At 50.8% G+C, this 17,810-nt stretch overlaps 1 long non-coding RNA gene across 1 annotated transcript; it reads left to right on the forward strand.

Moving 5' to 3' along the window:
• The first annotated feature begins 14,959 nt into the window (after nucleotides 1-14,959).
• Nucleotides 14,960-16,920, forward strand: LOC137453109 (uncharacterized). Its single transcript, XR_010990265.1, has 3 exons — nucleotides 14,960-15,126; nucleotides 15,251-15,407; nucleotides 16,771-16,920. It is a non-coding gene; the product is annotated as an uncharacterized lncRNA (long non-coding RNA).
• The last annotated feature ends 890 nt before the right edge of the window (nucleotides 16,921-17,810 follow it).

A 17,810-nucleotide genomic window follows, 5' to 3' on the forward strand; every position in this document is an offset into this window, starting at 1 on the left:
CTGAAGTGAAATGGTGTGGGGCCCTGTGAAATGAAATGATGAAACGATGACCTGAAATGAAACGGTGGGCTCTCTGAAATGAAATGGTGCAGTGCTGAAGTGAAATGAAATGGTGTGGGGCTCTCTGCAATGATGAAGCGCTGCAATGCTGATGTGAAATGAAATGGTGTGGGGCTCTGTGAAATGAAATGATGTAACGATGTCCTGAAATGAAACGGTGGGCTCTCTGAAATGAAATGCTGCAATGCTGACGTGAAATGAAATGGTGTGGGGCTCTGTGAAATGAAATGCTGCAATGCTGAAGTGAAATGAAATGGTGTGGGGCTCTGTGAAATGAAATGCTGAAATACTGCAATGCTGACCTGAAATGAAAGGGTGTGGGGCTCTCTGCAATGATGAAGCACTGCAATGCTGATGTGAAATGAAATGGTGTGGGGCTCTGTGAAATGAAATGATGTAACGATGTCCTGAAATGAAACGGTGGGCTCTCTGAAATGAAATGCTGCAATGCTGACGTGAAATGAAATGGTGTGGGGCTCTGTGAAATGAAATGCTGCAATGCTGAAGTGAAATGAAATGAAATGCTGAAATACTGCAATGCTGACCTGAAATGAAAGGGTGTGGGGCCCTGTGAAATGAAATGATGAAACGATGACCTGAAATGGAACGGTGGGCTCTCTGAAATGAAATGGTGCAATGCTGAAGTGAAATGAAATGGTGTGGGGCTCTCTGCAATGATGAAGCGCTGCAATGCTGATGTGAAGTGAAATGGTGCGGGGCCCTCTGAAGTGAAATGGTGCGGGGCTCGGCTCGGCTCCTCGGCTCGGCTCCTCGGCTCGGCTCGGCTCCTCGGCTCGGCTCGGCTCCTCGGCTCGGCTCGGCTCCTCGGCTCGGCTCGGCTCCTCGGCTCGGCTCGGCTCCTCGGCTCGGCTGCTTGGCTCCTCGGCTCGGCTCGGCGGCTCGGCTCCTCGGCGCTATCTCAGATGCCATCAGAACCCCTTGAAAGGTATTGTGGCAGTCCAGTTAGGGGCTTCTCCTGCCTTCGTGCATGGGGAAGCAGCTTTGCTGGGCTCTGTTCAGAGGGCTTTGCGTTCAAAGTAAAAACAAAAGAGCAAGTAAGTCCACGACAAATTAAAAAAAAAAATGACAAATGCCTTCCTGATTACACACAAGGGAAGGTCCCTGGTTTTTAATTCATACACCTTTTATAGGTATGTCTGCAATATCCGTTTTGTTCTACTTAGAATGTGCTTCTACAACTCTAGAAGTTTTTGCATCTAATGGAAGAGATCCAGTGGGGGTGATTTCAAAGCCTTTTGTCATAGCAATTAATACCATTCTTGACTATCTATAAAGAGAGGGCTTTTTTTTTTTCACTTTGATTTTTTTGTCTTAGAGGGCAGCGTGTCTCGGTTCCCTGTGGCGGCTCATACGGTGCGCTCTGTGAAACAACGGTGCGCTCTGTGAAACAACGGTGCGCTCTGTGAAACAACGGTGTGCTCTGTGAAATGGATCCCTTGAGATCTTAATGAATTGTAGGATGGTTTGTGTGGAATCAGGGGAAGTTCCTCAGAGTACTTTAAATGTTTGACACTGATGTTATGAGCGTGCGGGGAGCGTGTGCAAGACCGAGACGTAGAAAATAGCTACGAAGCGAGCAGGAGTACCGATCTGCGGTTCCACGTCTTCGTGAGGAGCGTGGACAGAGACGGACGAAGCGAAAGTTGTCAACGGGTGTGTGGCTAATAATTGTATGTGTAGGACCGGTCAGTAAAGAGAGACATTTTTCTTTCCCTAGAAGGATGGTGGCTCCATCAAGCCTGGCTGCTTTAGACCGGGCTTGGTGGGGCTCAGCTCCTCTTGGTGGTGCCAGGCTCTGCCAAGGTTGGCTCTTTGCTCAGCTTTTTTGATGTCCTTGGGTTCCCCTCCAGGTAAGTCCAAGCCTCTGCTGCTCTCTGGGGTTCTTCTGTATCAACCTGGAATGTTTGAAATGCCTGCATGGTCTTGGAGGGGATTAAGACCCCTAGGAGGCCAGCTCACCCTGACCCCTCTCCTCCAACTCCCTAGCTCTCTTGTTTAACGAGGTGTAGAAGTGTGGTATTCATGTGTCTGAAAAGAGGCTTTGAAATGAGCTACACGTGGTTCTGGAATACGTAAGCTTACAGCGTGTCCGTGTCATACACAAGGAGTGCTTTTTCCTTTGCGTGTGTTGTAGGGTTATTAAATATTTACTGATTTGGGCGTGTCTGTTTTTCTTTCTTTTATTAGAATGGAAAGCCTTCCGAACAGAAGCTGTCTGAGCTCCTTCCCATGCACAGCGGTAACAAACTGTGCTGCTGCCGAACGCTGTAAACTCACTGTGCTGCTGCCGAACGCTGTAAACTCACTGTGCTGCTGCCGAACTCTGTAAACTATCAAACTGTGCGGCTGCCGAACTCTGTAAACTATCAAACTGTGCGGCTGCCGAACTCTGTAAACTATCAAACTGTGCGGCTGCCGAACTCTGTAAACTATCAAACTGTGCGGCTGCCGAACTCTGTAAACTATCAAACTGTGCGGCTGCCGAACTCTGTAAACTAACAAACTGTGCGGCTGCTGAACTCTGTAAACTAACTGTGTGGCTGCTGAACTCTGTAAGCTATCAAACTGTGCGGCTGCTGAACTCTGTAAGCTATCAAGCTGTGCGGCTGCTGAACTCTGTGTCCCTTAAGGACGTAATGAATTGTAGGATGGCTTGTGTGGAGGCAGGGGAGGTTCCTCCTATGTTTGACACCCTGTTGATGTTTGAGTGTGTGGGTGAGAGCGGGCACGGCAGAGACGTAGGAAATACCTACGAAGCGAGTGGGAGTCCCGATCTGCGGTTCCACGTCTTCGTGAGGAGCGTGGCCAGAGACGGACGAAGTGAAAGTTGTGAATGGGAGCGTGTGCAAGACTGAGACGTAGGAAATACCTACGAAGCGAGCGGGAGTCCCGATCTGCGGTTCCACGTCTTTGCGAGGAGCGTGGCCAGAGACGGACGACGAAAGTTGTCAACGGGCGTGTGGCTAGTAATTGCATGTGTAGGACCGGTCAGTAAAGAGAGAGCATATTCTTTCCCTAGAAGGATGTCGGCTCCGTCAAGCCCGGCTACTTTAGACTGGGCTCGGCCGGGCTCAGTTCCCCTCGGCGGCTCCGTTGAGGTCGGCTCTCTGCTCGGCTTTTTGGATGTCCTTGGGTTCCCCTCCAGGTAAGTCCAAGCCTCTTCTGCTCTCTGGGGTTCTTCTGTATCAACCTAGAAGGTTTGAAATGCCTGTATGTTCTTGGAGGGGATTATGACCCCTAGTAGGCCAGCTAACCCTGACCCCTCTCCTCCAACTCCACGGCCCTCTTGTTTAAGAGGTGTGGAAGTGTGGTATTCATCTGCCCGAAAAGGGGCTTCGAAACGAGCTCCACGGGGTTGCGGAATACGTAAGCTTGCAGCGTGTCTGTCTAATATGCAAGGAACGCTTTTTCCTTTGCGTGCGTTGTAGGGTTTTTAAGTATTCACTGACTTGGGCGTGTCTGGTTTTCTGTCTTTTATTAGAATGGAAAGCCTTCTGAACAGAAGCTGGCTAAGCTCCTTCCCACGCTCAGCGGTAACAAAACGTGTTGCCGCCGAACTCTGTAAACTGAAAGCGTTGCCGCTGAACTCTGTAAGCGGACTGTGCTGCCGCCGAACTCTGTAAGTCTACTGTGTTGCCGCTGAACTCTGTAAGCTGAAAGTGTTGCTGTTGAACTCTGTAAGCGGACTGTGTTGCCACCAAACTCTGTAAGTGGACTATGTGGCAGTTGAACTCTGTAAACTGACAGTGTCGCCGCTGAACTCTGTAAACGGTCTGTGTTGCTGCTGAAACCTGTAAACTCATGGTGTTGCTGTTGAACCCTGTGATCTGACAGTGTTGCCGCTGAACCTTGTAAACTGACAGTGTTGGTCCTAAACCCTGTGTCCCTTAGGGACGTAATGAATTGTGGGATGGCTTGTGTGGAAGCAGGGGAGGTTCCTCCTATGTTTGACACCCTGTTGATGCTTTGAGCGTGCGGGTGAGAGCGGGCACGACTGAGACGTAGAAAATAGCTATGAAGCGAGCGGGAGTCCCGATCTGTGGTTCCACGTCTTCGCGAGGAGCGTGGCCAGAGACGGACGAAGCGAAAGTTGTCAACGGGCATGTGGCTAGTAATTGTATGTGTAGGACCGGTCAGTAAAGAGAGACAATTTTCTTTCCCTAGAAGGATGGTGGCTCCGTCAAGCCTGGCTACTTTAGACCGGGCTCGGTGGGGCTTGGTGGTGCCAGGCTCTGCCAAGGTTGGCTCTTTGCTCAGCTTTTTTGATGTCCTTGGGTTCCCCTCCAGGTAAGTCCATGCCTCTGCTGCTCTCTGGGGTTCTTCTGTATCAACCTGGAATGTTTGAAATGCCTGCATGGTCTTGGAGGGGATTAAGACTCCTAGGAGGCCAGCTCACCCTGACCCCTCTCCTCCAACTCCCTAGCTCTCTTGTTTAACGAGGTGTAGAAGTGTGGTATTCATGTGTCTGAAAAGAGGCTTTGAAATGAGCTACATGGGGTTCTGGAATACGTAAGCTTACAGCGCGTCCGTGTCATACACAAGGAGTGCTTTTTCCTTTGCGTGTGTTGTAGGGTTATCAAATATTTACTGATTTGGGCGTGTCTGTTTTTCTTTCTTTTATTAGACTGGAAAGCCTTCCGAACAGAAGCTGTCTGAGCTCCTCCCCATGCACAGCGGTAACAAACTGTGTTGCTGCCGAACGCTGTAAACTCACTGTGGGGCTGCCAAACGCAGTAAGCTAACAAACTGTGGGGCTGCTGAACGCTGTAAGCTAACAAACTGTGGGGCTGCCGAGCGCTGTGTCCCTTAGGGATGTAATGAATTGTAGGATGGCTTGTGTGGAGGCAGGGGAGGTTCCTCCTATGTTTGACACCCTGTTGATGTTTGAGTGTGTGGGTGAGAGCAGGCACGGCAGAGACGTAGAAAGTAGCTACGAAGCGAGCGGGAGTCCCGATCTGCAGTTCCACGTCTTCGCGAGGAGCGTGGCCAGAGACGGACGAAGCGAAAGTTGTGAATGGGTGTGTGGCTAGTAATTGTATGTGTAGGACTGGTCAGTAAAGAGAGAGCATTTTCTTTCCCTAGACAGATGTCGGCTCCGTCAAGCCCGGCTACTTTAGACTGGGCTCGGCCGGGCTCAGTTCCCCTCGGCGGCTCTGTTGAGGTCGGCTCTCTGCTCGGCTTTTTGGATGTCCTTGGGTTCCCCTCCAGGTAAGTCCAAGCCTCTTCTGCTCTCTGGGGTTCTTCTGTATCAACCTAGAAGGTTTGAAATGCCTGTATGTTCTTGAAGGGGATTATGACCCCTAGTAGGCCAGCTAACCCTGACCCCTCTCCTCCAGCTCCACGGCCCTCTTGTTTAAGAGGTGTGGAAGTGTGGTATTCATCTGCCCGAAAAGGGGCTTCGAAACGAGCTCCACGGGGTTGCGGAATACGTAAGCTTGCAGCGTGTCTGTCTAATATGCAAGGAACGCTTTTTCCTTTGCGTGCGTTGTAGGGTTTTTAAGTATTCTCTGACTTGGGCGTGTCTGGCTTTCTGTCTTTTATTAGAATGGAAAGCCTCTGAACAGAAGCTGGCTAAGCTCCTTCCCACGCTCAGCGGTAACAAACCGTGTTGCCGCCGAACTCTGTAAACTGAAAGCGTTGCCGCTGAACTCTGTAAGCGGACTGTGCTGCCGCCGAACTCTGTAAGCTGAAAGTGTTGCTGCCGAACTCTGTAAGCTGAAAGTGTTGCTGCCGAACTCTGTAAGCGGACAGCGTTGCTGTTGAACTCTGTAAGCGGACTGTGTTGCCGCCAAACTCTGTAAGTGGACTGTGTGGCAGTTGAACTCTGTAAACTGACAGTGTCGCCGCTGAACTCTGTAAACTGACAGTGTCGCCGCTGAACTCTGTAAACAGACTGTGTCGCCGCTGAACTGTGTAAACAGACTGTGTTGCCGTTGTACTCTGTAAAGTGAAAGTGTTGCCGTTGTACTCTGTAAAGTGAAAGTGTTGCCGCTGAACTCTGTAAACGGTCTGTGTTGCTGCTGAAACCTGTAAACTCATGGTGTTGCTGTTGAACCCTGTGAACTGACAGTGTTGCTGCTGAACCTTGTAAACTGACTGTGTTGGTCCTAAACCCTGTGTCCCTTAGGGACGTAATGAATTGTAGGATGGCTTGTGTGGAGGCAGGGGAGGTTCCTGCTATGGTTGACACCCTGTTGATGCTTTGAGTGTGTGAGTGAGAGCGGGCACGACTGAGACGTAGAAAATAGCTACGAAGCGAGCGGGAGTCCTGATCTGTGGTTCCACGTCTTCGCGAGGAGCGTGGCCAGAGATGGACGAAGCGAAAGTTGTCAACGGGCGTGTGGCTAGTAATTGTATGTGTAGGACCGGTCAGTAAAGAGAGACAATTTTCTTTCCCTAGAAGGATGGTGGCTCCGTCAAGCCTGGCTACTTTAGACCGGGCTCGGTGGGGCTTGGTGGTGCCAAGCTCTGCCAAGGTTGGCTCTTTGCTCAGCTTTTTTGATGTCCTTGGGTTCCCCTCCAGGTAAGTCCATGCCTCTTCTGCTCTCTGGGGTTCTTCTGTATCAACCTGGAATGTTTGAAATGCCTGCATGGTCTTGGAGGGGATTAAGACCCCTAGGAGGCCAGCTCACCCTGACCCCTCTCCTCCAACTCTCTAGCTCTCTTGTTTAACGAGGTGTAGAAGTGTGGTATTCATGTGTCTGAAAAGAGGCTTTGAAATGAGCTACACGGGGTTCTGGAATACGTAAGCTTACAGCGCGTCCGTGTCATACACAAGGAGTGCTTTTTCCTTTGCGTGTGTTGTAGGGTTATTAAATATTTACTGATTTGGGCGTGTCTGTTTTTCTTTCTTTTATTAGACTGGAAAGCCTTCCGAACAGAAGCTGTCTGAGCTCCTTCCCATGCACAGCGGTAACAAACTGTGTTGCTGCCGAACGCTGTAAACTCACTGTGGGGCTGCCGAACGCTGTAAGCTAACAAACTGTGGGGCTGCCGAACTCTGTGTCCCTTAGGGATGTAATGAATTGTAGGATGGCTTGTGTGGAGGCAGGGGAGGTTCCTCCTATGTTTGACACCCTGTTGATATTTGAGCGTGTGGGTGAGAGCAGGCACGGCAGAGACGTAGAAAGTAGCTACGAAGCGAGCGGGAGTCCCGATCTGCAGTTCCACGTCTTCGTGAGGAGCGTGGCCAGAGACGGACGAAGCGAAAGTTGTGAATGGGTGTGTGGCTAGTAATTGTATGTGTAGGACTGGTCAGTAAAGAGAGAGCATTTTCTTTCCCTAGACAGATGTCGGCTCCGTCAAGCCCGGCTACTTTAGACTGGGCTCGGCCGGGCTCAGTTCCCCTCGGCGGCTCCGTTGAGGTTGGCTCTCTGCTCGGCTTTTTGGATGTCCTTGGGTTCCCCTCCAGGTAAGTCCAAGCCTCTTCTGCTCTCTGGGGTTCTTCTGTATCAACCTAGAAGGTTTGAAATGCCTGTATGTTCTTGGAGGGGATTATGACCCCTAGTAGGCCAGCTAACCCTGACCCCTCTCCTCCAGCTCCACGGCCCTCTTGTTTAAGAGGTGTGGAAGTGTGGTATTCATCTGCCCGAAAAGGGGCTTCGAAACGAGCTCCACGGGGTTGCGGAATACGTAAGCTTGCAGCGTGTCTGTCTAATATGCAAGGAACGCTTTTTCCTTTGCGTGCGTTGTAGGGTTTTTAAGTATTCTCTGACTTGGGCGTGTCTGGTTTTCTGTCTTTTATTAGAATGGAAAGTCTTCTGAACAGAAGCTGGCTAAGCTCCTTCCCACGCTCAGCAGTAACAAACCGTGTTGCCGCCGAACTCTGTAAACTGAAAGCGTTGCCGCTGAACTCTGTAAGCGGACTGTGCTGCCGCCGAACTCTGTAAGCTGAAAGTGTTGCTGCCGAACTCTGTAAGCTGAAAGTGTTGCTGCTGAACTCTGTAAGCGGACAGCGTTGCTGTTGAACTCTGTAAGCGGACTGTGTTGCCGCCGAACTCTGTAAGTGGACTGTGTGGCAGTTGAACTCTGTAAACTGACAGTGTCGCCGCTGAACTCTGTAAACTGACAGTGTCGCCGCTGAACTCTGTAAACAGACTGTGTCACCGCTGAACTCTGTAAACAGACTGTGTCGCCGCTGAACTCTGTAAACAGACTGTGTCGCCGCTGAACTCTGTAAACAGACTGTGTTGCCGTTGTACTCTGTAAAGTGAAAGTGTTGCCGCTGAACTCTGTAAAGTGAAAGTGTTGCCGCTGAACTCTGTAAAGTGAAAGTGTTGCCGCTGAACTCTGTAAACGGTCTGTGTTGCTGCTGAAACCTGTAAACTCATGGTGTTGCTGTTGAACCCTGTGAACTGACGGTGTTGGTCCTAAACCCTGTGTCCCTTAGGGACGTAATGAATTGTAGGATGGCTTGTGTGGAGGCAGGGGAGGTTCCTGCTATGGTTGACACCCTGTTGATGCTTTGAGCGTGCGAGTGAGAGCGGGCACGACTGAGACGTAGAAAATAGCTACGAAGCGAGCGGGAGTCCTGATCTGTGGTTCCACGTCTTCGCGAGGAGCGTGGCCAGAGATGGACGAAGCGAAAGTTGTCAACGGGCGTGTGGCTAGTAATTGTATGTGTAGGACCGGTCAGTAAAGAGAGACAATTTTCTTTCCCTAGAAGGATGGTGGCTCTGTCAAGCCTGGCTACTTTAGACCGGGCTCGGTGGGGCTTGGTGGTGCCAAGCTCTGCCAAGGTTGGCTCTTTGCTCAGCTTTTTTGATGTCCTTGGGTTCCCCTCCAGGTAAGTCCATGCCTCTGCTGCTCTCTGGGGTTCTTCTGTATCAACCTGGAATGTTTGAAATGCCTGCATGGTCTTGGAGGGGATTAAGACCCCTAGGAGGCCAGCTCACCCTGACCCCTCTCCTCCAACTCTCTAGCTCTCTTGTTTAACGAGGTGTAGAAGTGTGGTATTCATGTGTCTGAAAAGAGGCTTTGAAATGAGCTACACGGGGTTCTGGAATACGTAAGCTTACAGCGCGTCCGTGTCATACACAAGGAGTGCTTTTTCCTTTGCGTGTGTTGTAGGGTTATTAAATATTTACTGATTTGGGCGTGTCTGTTTTTCTTTCTTTTATTAGACTGGAAAGCCTTCCGAACAGAAGCTGTCTGAGCTCCTTCCCATGCACAGCGGTAACAAACTGTGTTGCTGCCGAACGCTGTAAACTCACTGTGGGGCTGCCGAACGCTGTAAGCTAACAAACTGTGGGGCTGCCGAACTCTGTGTCCCTTAGGGATGTAATGAATTGTAGGATGGCTTGTGTGGAGGCAGGGGAGGTTCCTCCTATGTTTGACACCCTGTTGATATTTGAGCGTGTGGGTGAGAGCAGGCACGGCAGAGACGTAGAAAGTAGCTACGAAGCGAGCGGGAGTCCCGATCTGCAGTTCCACGTCTTCGCGAGGAGCGTGGCCAGAGACGGACGAAGCGAAAGTTGTGAATGGGTGTGTGGCTAGTAATTGTATGTGTAGGACTGGTCAGTAAAGAGAGAGCATTTTCTTTCCCTAGACAGATGTCGGCTCCGTCAAGCCCGGCTACTTTAGACTGGGCTCGGCCGGGCTCAGTTCCCCTCGGCGGCTCCGTTGAGGTTGGCTCTCTGCTCGGCTTTTTGGATGTCCTTGGGTTCCCCTCCAGGTAAGTCCAAGCCTCTTCTGCTCTCTGGGGTTCTTCTGTATCAACCTAGAAGGTTTGAAATGCCTGTATGTTCTTGGAGGGGATTATGACCCCTAGTAGGCCAGCTAACCCTGACCCCTCTCCTCCAGCTCCACGGCCCTCTTGTTTAAGAGGTGTGGAAGTGTGGTATTCATCTGCCCGAAAAGGGGCTTCGAAACGAGCTCCACGGGGTTGCGGAATACGTAAGCTTGCAGCGTGTCTGTCTAATATGCAAGGAACGCTTTTTCCTTTGCGTGCGTTGTAGGGTTTTTAAGTATTCTCTGACTTGGGCGTGTCTGGTTTTCTGTCTTCTATTAGAATGGAAAGTCTTCTGAACAGAAGCTGGCTAAGCTCCTTCCCACGCTCAGCAGTAACAAACCGTGTTGCCGCCGAACTCTGTAAACTGAAAGCGTTGCCGCTGAACTCTGTAAGCGGACTGTGCTGCCGCCGAACTCTGTAAGCTGAAAGTGTTGCTGCCGAACTCTGTAAGCTGAAAGTGTTGCTGCCAAACTCTGTAAGCTGAAAGTGTTGCTGCCGAACTCTGTAAGCGGACAGCGTTGCCGTTGAACTCTGTAAGCGGACTGTGTTGCCGCCGAACTCTGTAAATGGACTGTGTGGCAGTTGAACTCTGTAAACTGACAGTGTCGCCGCTGAACTCTGTAAACAGACTGTGTCACCGCTGAACTCTGTAAACAGACTGTGTCGCCGCTGAACTCTGTAAACAGACTGTGTCGCCGCTGAACTCTGTAAACAGACTGTGTTGCCGTTGTACTCTGTAAAGTGAAAGTGTTGCCGCTGAACTCTGTAAAGTGAAAGTGTTGCCGCTGAACTCTGTAAAGTGAAAGTGTTGCCGCTGAACTCTGTAAACGGTCTGTGTTGCTGCTGAAACCTGTAAACTCATGGTGTTGCTGTTGAACCCTGTGAACTGACAGTGTTGCCGCTGAACCTTGTAAACTGACAGTGTTGGTCCTAAACCCTGTGTCCCTTAGGGACGTAATGAATTGTAGGATGGCTTGTGTGGAGGCAGGGGAGGTTCCTGCTATGGTTGACACCCTGTTGATGCTTTGAGCGTGCGAGTGAGAGCGGGCACGACTGAGACGTAGAAAATAGCTACGAAGCGAGCGGGAGTCCTGATCTGTGGTTCCACGTCTTCGCGAGGAGCGTGGCCAGAGATGGACGAAGCGAAAGTTGTCAACAGGCGTGTGGCTAGTAATTGTATGTGTAGGACCGGTCAGTAAAGAGAGACAATTTTCTTTCCCTAGAAGGATGGTGGCTCTGTCAAGCCTGGCTACTTTAGACCGGGCTCGGTGGGGCTTGGTGGTGCCAAGCTCTGCCAAGGTTGGCTCTTTGCTCAGCTTTTTTGATGTCCTTGGGTTCCCCTCCAGGTAAGTCCATGCCTCTGCTGCTCTCTGGGGTTCTTCTGTATCAACCTGGAATGTTTGAAATGCCTGCATGGTCTTGGAGGGGATTAAGACCCCTAGGAGGCCAGCTCACCCTGACCCCTCTCCTCCAACTCTCTAGCTCTCTTGTTTAACGAGGTGTAGAAGTGTGGTATTCATGTGTCTGAAAAGAGGCTTTGAAATGAGCTACACGGGGTTCTGGAATACGTAAGCTTACAGCGCGTCCGTGTCATACACAAGGAGTGCTTTTTCCTTTGCGTGTGTTGTAGGGTTATTAAATATTTACTGATTTGGGCGTGTCTGTTTTTCTTTCTTTTATTAGACTGGAAAGCCTTCCGAACAGAAGCTGTCTGAGCTCCTTCCCATGCACAGCGGTAACAAACTGTGTTGCTGCCGAACGCTGTAAACTCACTGTGGGGCTGCCGAACGCTGTAAGCTAACAAACTGTGGGGCTGCTGAACTCTGTGTCCCTTAGGGATGTAATGAATTGTAGGATGGCTTGTGTGGAGGCAGGGAAGGTTCCTCCTATGTTTGACACCCTGTTGATGTTTGAGCGTGTGGGTGAGAGCAGGCACGGCAGAGACGTAGAAAGTAGCTACGAAGCGAGCGGGAGTCCCGATCTGCGGTTCCACGTCTTTGCGAGGAGCGTGGCCAGAGACGGACGAAGCGAAAGTTGTCAATGGGAACGTGTGCAAGACTGAGACATAGAAAATAGCTACGAAGTGAGCGGGAGTCCCGATCTGCAGTTCCACGTCTTCGTGAGGAGCGTGGCCAGAGACGGACGAAGCGAAAGTTGTGAATGGGTGTGTGGCTAGTAATTGTATGCGTAGGACTGGTCAGTAAAGAGAGAGCATTTTCTTTCCCTAGAAGGATGTCGGCTCCGTCATGCCCGGCTACTTTAGACTGGGCTCGGCCGGGCTCAGTTCCCCTCGGCGGCTCTGTTGAGGTCGGCTCTCTGCTCGGCTTTTTGGATGTCCTTGGGTTCCCCTCCAGGTAAGTCCAAGCCTCTTCTGCTCTCTGGGGTTCTTCTGTATCAACCTAGAAGGTTTGAAATGCCTGTATGTTCTTGGAGGGGATTATGACCCCTAGTAGGCCAGCTAACCCTGACCCCTCTCCTCCAACTCCAAGGCCCTCTTGTTTAAGAGGTGTGGAAGTGTGGTATTCATCTGCCCGAAAAGGGGCTTCGAAACGAGCTCCACGGGGTTGCGGAATACGTAAGCTTGCAGCATGTCTGTCTAATATGCAAGGAACGCTTTTTCCTTTGCATGCGTTGTAGGGTTATTAAGTATTCACTGACTTGGGCGTGTCTGGTTTTCTGTCTTTTATTAGAATGGAAAGCCATCTGAACAGAAGCTGGCTAAGCTCCTTCCCACGCTCAGCGGTAACAAACTGTGTTGCCGCTGAACTCTGTAAACTGAAAGCGTTGCCGCCGAACTCTGTAAGTCTACTGTGTTGCCGCCGAACTCTGTAAACTGAAAGCGTTGCCGCTGAACTCTGTAAGCGGACTGTGCTGCCGTCGAACTCTGTAAGTCTACTGTGTTGCCGCTGAACTCTGTAAGCTGAAAGTGTTGCTGCCGAACTCTGTGAGCGGACAGTGTTGCTGTTGAACTCTGTAAGCGGACTGTGTTGCCGCCAAACTCTGTAAGTGGACTGTGTGGCGGTTGAACTCTGTAAACTGACAGTGTCGCCGCTGAACTCTGTAAACTGACAGTGTCGCCGCTGAACTCTGTAAACTGACAGTGTCGCCGCTGAACTCTGTAAACTGACAGTGTCGCCGCTGAACTCTGTAAACTGACAGTGTCGCCGCTGAACTCTGTAAAGTGAAAGTGTTGCCGCTGAACTCTGTAAACGGTCTGTGTTGCTGCTGAAACCTGTAAACTCATGGTGTTGCTGTTGAACCCTGTGAACTGACAGTGTTGCCACTGAACCTTGTAAACTGACTGTGTTGGTCCTAAACCCTGTGTCCCTTAGGGACGTAATGAATTGTAGGATGGCTTGTGTGGAGGCAGGGGAGGTTCCTCCTATGTTTGACACTCTGTTGATGCTTTGAGCGTGCGAGTGAGAGCGGGCACGACTGAGACGTAGAAAATAGCTACGAAGCGAGCGGGAGTCCCGATCTGCGGTTCCACGTCTTCGCAAGGAGCGTGGCCAGAGACGGACAAAGCGAAAGGTGTCAATGGGAGCACGGCCAGTCACGGAATCTGCAGCATTAGTCCTTGTTGCACTTCATTGTGGTTTGGTGTAGGATGCGTATATGGTTTCTAGTACTAATAAACTAAGAAACAAAAGCAGGGCAAGGAAGTAGCAACATCCTTCTGAAAACAAATGAAGGAAGGTCCCCTGCCTAAGGGAAGAACATGGCATATTTCTAAACTGTGTGTTGTAGTATGTGCAATTTGTTTTTACATGCTAGAAGCCTTTGCAGGTAAGTGAGGAGAAGGACAGGGGTGCTAGCTAAAGCTTTCTAAATGCCCAGTAATAGCATTTGTGAGTACGGAGGTAGGGAGGAGAGATTATTCAGGCGGAGATTAGGGGAAGGGGCGGATGGGCAAAGGGGCGGATGGGCAACTTAGGGTCCGGGTGAGGATTGCGTTTGGGGTCGGGGTTAACGATAGTGTGGTGGTCAGGGGGTTTAGGGTTTGCGTCGTGGACAGCACCAGGGTGAGGGTGCAGGGGCCGGCAGACGTAGGGTTAGGGGGTTGGGGTTAGGGGGTTAGGGTTAGGGGTGGTGGCAAAGGGGGTGGCAAAGAGACTTCCCTTGTTTCCAGTGTGGAAAACCCCTTGTTTGTCCCCTGACCCCAGAAGCTTCTCACAGGGGCTGTGTTCCTCACTAACAGCAAGGCTGCGCTCGGCCCCTGGGGATGCTGCAACCGGAGCAGAGAAGCTGTGTTCCTGGCAGTTCTCTCTCCACCTGGATCAGGATGAAGGTGCAGGCCATTGCTCTGCAGCTAGGCACTGCTGAGAGCTGCAGCTGGTACCCAGATCAAAGACAGCTTTGTCTCTAAGGCCAGTGCTGCCATGCCGCGGCGTGTGCCGCCCCGGGGGAGCTAATTTCTGCAGCCTAACTGCGCTGAATGCTCGAAAATTCTTAGGGGAAGAGCGGAGAGCGGAGAGCTTGACTCGAGCGTCGCTATGGATCCAGCGCCTACGCCCTAGCCCGGCTCTGCTCGCGCCAGGGGGGCAGCGTTCCGGTGGTCGCTATGGATACGGCGCCTGCGCCCTAGCCTGGCTCTGCTCGCGCCAGAGGTGCAGCGTCCCGGTCGTCGCTATGGATACGGTGCCTGCGCCGCAGCGGGTCCGGTCCCGCGCACGCGCCCTCCTCGCGGGCTGCGCCCCGCTTTTCTGGCCGGGGGGGCGGGCGCCGTGCAGAGCAGCTTTGGAGCCGGACCGGTCGCGGAGAGCCCTGATTCGGCGCATGATGCCGTTCTGTGCCCCAGGGTGCCTGCGAACCGCCGTCCTTTGGCGGGGCAAGGGGTCCTGGCGCATTCAGGGAGCTTGCAGTGCGGTTTCCGGTGTCGCTGCCGGCCCGGGACTCCCAGGTGTGTTCCTTCTGGCATCTGAAGGTGGTCTGGGGCCATCGGCAGGGCTTTTGGGGGTGACGGAGGAGGTCTGGGGGCACCTAAAAGGGTCTGGGGATATGTAAAGTTCTGGTGGGGCCATCTGAAAGGATCAAGGGTCGTGGAGAGGCAGCTGGGCACCTCCGACGGACCCTTTGGGAGGTCTCTGCAGGCTCCCGTGGGAGCTGGGGGTGTCTCGGGGTGGGTTTGGGTTTGGGTTTGTGCTGCAAACAGCGTTGATAATGCAGGGACGTTTTAATTCCCACTGAGCGCATTGCATATTCAGCAAGGATTTTCTAATTTAGCAAGGCTATGTCATATGCTCAGCCAGAAGACTGGAGGGCAGGTTGGCCGGTGGACTACTCTCCAGGACTGGATTGACCTCACTCAGCTGATGGTGAGCAATAGCCTTAATTTCCATTCCTTATCCTCCTTAGGACTTCTGCTATTGTTATTATTGCTCTTATTATTGGTATTACTATTATTCCTACCCCTGAGTTTTCTCACTTTCCCCCTTCCAGTTGTCTTCCCCCCACATCCTGCTGTGTGATGCTTGTTTGCTAGCTGGCGAGTGCCCTCAGGGCTGTGCCGGCCACAGAGCCTGCTTGTGTCATCTGCCTTAGGCACACTCATGTGAATCCAGCATTCAGAGAGGCGCTGCCTGTTGGAAAGATAAAGGTGAGCCAATTCAGTCCTAGCAATGTGATGTCTGCAGGTAGCCAGCAGCTTGGCATGTTCTCCTGAGCTCAGAGCCAGACAGCAGGATGTCTCATCTAGGCTCAGAAACTCAGGTGCTAAGAGTGACCTGTGGTAAAAGCTGTGAACAATTGAATTGACATGTCAGTAGGGTTTGGACACAGGGTCGTGGAAGTCTCAGTGGGACAGACACTCCAGTTTCAGAAGCCTGTATTTCATGTTGCAAGGAGGTTGTTCTACAGCTGAACACAGCTGTGTGTGTACAGCCGTGAAGTGCAAACCAAATGATTTCCCGAGCTCATCTGAATCCCAGAGCTCATGAAATTCAGGCCTGCCTTCCTGTAGTGTTGGATCTCTCAAGGGGAAAAGTGAAGAGGAGGAGAACTCTTTAGCTTTCTCTCTCTTTTCTTTCCCTCGATACACTTTGTCTTGCTTGGCTTTGAATCACAACTGTGACGTTCGGTTAGGTGGTGAATGTGTACTAGGTGGTACGACACCAAAAGAAGGAAAAAAGAACAGGAATAATTTGCGTTATAGATGACTCCAGGTAAAAGTTTTTGGTAACAGTTTTATTGGCACTAAAAGATCATAAAAAGGGAATAAAGTGCAATAAAAGGCAAGCAAAGCAGCGCGCTGGGCTTGAGAGGGGACAAAACTCCACCTCCACAGCAGCCTTACAATAGTTTTCTTCATCTTCTATAGTTACATCATCTACATAAGCAAACTTATGCTAAACAGAAGGCAGGCATGTGATAATGAGTCTTAGAGTAGGCGATCAAATCCCTTCTCCCCACATTCGGGTGGTAAGGGTCAATGTATCCATTTTCTCACGTGCACAATTTTGCAGGCTTCTTATCTGAAGAAAACAAATTCCTAGGTCTGAATGTTTATCTTTAAGATAAGCTCCGCCTCAGCCGTGATGTCTCCAACTAACCAGACAGTATCCTTGCAAGTCTGCAAGATATGTTTCTTTCCCTTTGCTCTCAAAACAGGCCTCACAAGATCCTGACCCTTAATCCCAGGGCACTCTAAGTCTTATAATTTTAAACATAGATCACCAGTATATTCATCACAATTTGTCATAAAAACCCCACAATTCCAGTAGGATTTCAAGTTCCTGCTTGATAATATAAAGCAGTCTGTGCTTTGTTGGTTGTTTTAGTTTCCTTGCTGTGCTGCAAAGATTTTGATAGGAATTTCTAGGTATTAACTACAGCCAGGGCAATCCTTCAAGTGCCCTAGGAATGCAGTGAAAACCTTTTGAGAATTGTTCCTGCTCTGTTACTCCTCAAGCTATGAGCAGACACACAGACAGTTGTTAACAGACTTTCTTTGATCATTCCAGGTCTGGTGTGCTGGGACTGGCAGGATTTTCCTGAGCTGTCCACGTACAGTTTCTGTTGACACTCTTCAGCTCGTACATCCGGTTTGCTGACAGAGGGTGTGGGGTTTGTGGGGCCCGGCAGCGAGAGTTTTCCAAAGAGGAGCTCTTAAGGGCAGCTCCAAGGTTAGGTTTGGATTCTCCTGGAGTCGCACACAGAACGAGTCTCACGATTCCAGCGGTCTAATTTTATAGCTGCATTTTCTTCTCTCTGCCTAGGTGAGAGAATGACCTCACTAAAGAAGAGAGATAGCCTGAGCTCTACAGGAACCTTGAACCCAAGCAGCCAGTGCCTTCTGTGAGTACAAGCTGTTCTTGTTCAATGTGGAACTAGTTGAGAGCTGAAGCCAGACCACACCTTAATTCCCGCAGCTTCCTCTTCTGCAGATTAAACAGTCCCAGTTCCTTCAGCCACTCCTCATAAGACTTGTTATCCAGACCCTTCACCAGCTTTGTGGCCCTTCTCTGGGGACACTCTCTCACCTCTGTGTGCTGGGGAACACCACTTCTGCCGGGCCAGCCACCAGCTGGGTTTAACTCTGTTCCCCACTGCTCTTGGGGCCCAGCCATCCATCCTGTTCTGCTGTCCAGCAGTCCCTTTGAAAAACAATCCATCTGAAAAAAGAAGTAGCAGAGAAGGAAAGTTGAAGCTGCAAAGATTGCAGTCCCCTCAGTTGTTGAGGATTGTTTTGAGCAAGAGGGGCCTTGGGTCCCAGGAACGCCTGTGCAATTCAGGCCTTGAAGAATTCTCTGTGATAATATAGTGGCGGAGTAAGAGATGTGAGAGAGTGCTGATTGCTTGGTATGCTGAAGTCCAGCTGCCTCTGAGATGGGAGGCAAGCAAGATAAGGAGGAGGCGAGATCTGGGGAAGAGAGCAATTAGACCGGATAGAAGAATTCCACCGAGTTGTGAAAACAATGATGTAACCTTTTAGAGAGCAACCAATAGTATGTTGCCAAGTGGGCATAATTATAGCAGACTGTATATAAGATGTGTCTGATGC

This window comes from Melanerpes formicivorus, unplaced genomic scaffold, assembly GCF_026170545.1.
Source record: "Melanerpes formicivorus ecotype bairdi unplaced genomic scaffold, bMelFor1.0.p_v2 SCAF_61, whole genome shotgun sequence".
Lineage (NCBI taxonomy): Eukaryota > Metazoa > Chordata > Aves > Piciformes > Picidae > Melanerpes > Melanerpes formicivorus.